The 2,500-nt window shown below is 43.0% G+C and overlaps 1 protein-coding gene across 1 annotated transcript in view; it reads right to left on the reverse strand.

Annotated features, from left to right (window-relative positions):
• slc7a10a (solute carrier family 7 member 10a) overlaps positions 1 to 2,500 on the reverse strand; it is a gene marked incomplete at both ends in the record, with an annotated part of 15,377 nt that overhangs the window by 12,366 nt on the left and 511 nt on the right. The window lies entirely within an intron of this gene.

Below are 2,500 nucleotides of genomic sequence, written 5' to 3' on the forward strand. Positions count from 1 at the left end.
CACAGCGCCAGAGCCAACACACTAGGACAATATCGAAGCTCTAGTCTTGTTGGTGTTTACTTGGTGTTTTGTTTATTTTCCGCAGGCCACAGTGAGCTGTGAGTCATTAGTGAGTGACCTGAACAGTGCAGCGACCAGCCTCGCTCAGCGGGGGGGGCACGCATCTCTTGTACCACAACATCCTCATCTGACCAGGCAGCAGCTGTCAAAGCAGCACCCCCCCTGCCAGATCTGTTTCTCCATCAAGTGGAAGTTATGAAAAACAAGAGAAGGAAAGAGAAGACCCACAAAGACAGTCAATGGTGAGATCAGAGCCCATCCAGAGTCTAATTCGAGTCTAATTCTGAAGCAGTCCACTGTAAAGAGTTTGTCTGACGGGGACCCAGCTATGATCATTCCATTAAAAACCCTTCAGAGAGCGAATCAATAAATGTATTCTAATGATGAACATAAAGAGGGGAGCCCAGTACAGTAAATTCTCTGCTGTCACATTTGATTTGGGGGAAGCCAGTGAGAAGCGGAGCGATTACATAATGCATGTTGTGTTTTGTTTTTGTGCTCTCACGAATCGTGGCAGCACGGCCGTGATGTAATGGGTGACACGGCGGGAAACGCCAGGACAGATCCTGACCTTCTACCCCTGTCACACTGGCTGTGTGTCCTTCCTCTCAGCCTCCCTGCTGCGTACACACCAATTTTCATTGAGGAAAACAAGAAACAATTATAGCAGAATTATCAAATGTAGCATGTAGCACTTTCAATGGTCTCCTATGACAGAGCATAACCGTTAAGCACATTATGTCTGGCTAATTCTCTGGTAAAACAAAATGGACAATTGGCTAAGTGGATGAGATCCTTTGCGTTACTGATTCCAAGCAATAAGCTATAATTAGCAATAATCCTTGATAGACACAGATCCAGGTTCACTACGGTCAAACCGTTTCTAAAGCATCTCTAAAATCTCAGGCAAAGAAAGGAACATCAAATAAAGTGTTTGTTTTACTGTGTGACTAATCAAGGCACTTTCCTACACGTACCCAATGCACTTGTCCTTGCCACACAGATATCTTGGCCAGATAAAGTGATGATTAGAACTGCAGTTCCCCTACAATATTGGCTTTGGCTGTACAGTCGCAGCTTTGGAGTTTACCGAGATTGGCTAGGGCCATATTTTTGACAGGACTATTCCTGTTTTGGGTTGCAGATTTCAAGCCTCCCCACAAACCTGATCGAATTATTTTAAAGAAAACTAAACATGGCTGTGTTTTGAGACATTTAGACCATGTCTCCTGTCAGTGGGGGTTGCAAGGGTGGGGCTTTCTGAGATGGGGGGAGAAGCAAGGAGCCACAAAGCACTGCTGCTGTTAGTGGCTGAGGGAGGAGAAGGTCTGGGGGCTAAAAACCTGCTCTTCAGTTCGACTGGTTAACTGTGTCCCCGTGGTGGGAACCCAGGTGGTTGGTTTTCGCCCTGAGGGAGATCAGATCTGGTTTCACAAGTTTACAGTATGCTACTCACATTCAAAGCCATTCAAAGAAGAACTCATTCATAACTCTTACCCTCTTGATGACAAGCTGTCTATCACGTATAGGTCTAAGAGGGCCCCTGGCTTCAATCGCACTGAACATCTCTGTGATGTTGCATTCTCCAATGAAAAGGCTTTCCCTTGCTGGTAGTGTCTGCACATGTTTCAGATGACACCACCTCAATGCTCCACTCTTCCACAACTGCCTAAATGCACAGATGGCCTTCTCTTTTGGCCAATACTTAACTCAGACTCTATCTTGTTTTTGCAAATTGCCATTTTCAGCTTGACCAAACTGAGGTGTTCAAGTTCAAATTGAGAAGTTGAGTCCAAAGAGCATGTTTGACATGGAGGCAAATCATATCTCAAGATATGAAATGGAATTGCCACTGACCAAAATGATATGAATTATATTCTATACTTGGTTTAAAGTACAGGTGAGATTTAAATAATAAGAAATTAAGGGATAATTGAGACCTATATCTCTTGCTTATGACATAAGAGCATTTTATTTTTTAGGTTTGTCAAACTGTTGAAATGTATTTACTACGACTGAACAACAATATTATCATCAAATATTGCAACAGCTGGTTTGCATTGCAGTCGTTTGGACAATTCATACAGAGATGACAAATAAATGTAAGACCTTCGTATGGAAATACAGTAGCGGTTTAATTCAACGACAACAATCTTATATCAAAGTTAAATAACGGTGCCATTTGGCCACTGACCAATTTTTATTTATTAAGACAACCCGGTTTTTACGCAACAGCTGGCTATGTTGTGCATGCACTGATGTACTGCCAACTAGACTACTCAGGTAAGAATTCATAGTGTTCACTAGTTGAATGTGCGCTCAAATGAAAGATACCCAGCCACGTATGCATTGTCATACAGTAGCCAGAACCGTCTCCTTCCTATGATGCAACATCGGCAACAGTTTTCATTTGGCGCGATGAGTTTTGATATACAGATAC

Source organism: Nansenia antarctica (assembly GCF_963989245.1).
Source record: "Nansenia antarctica genome assembly, chromosome: 9".
NCBI classification, from domain to species: Eukaryota; Metazoa; Chordata; class Actinopteri; order Argentiniformes; family Microstomatidae; genus Nansenia; species Nansenia antarctica.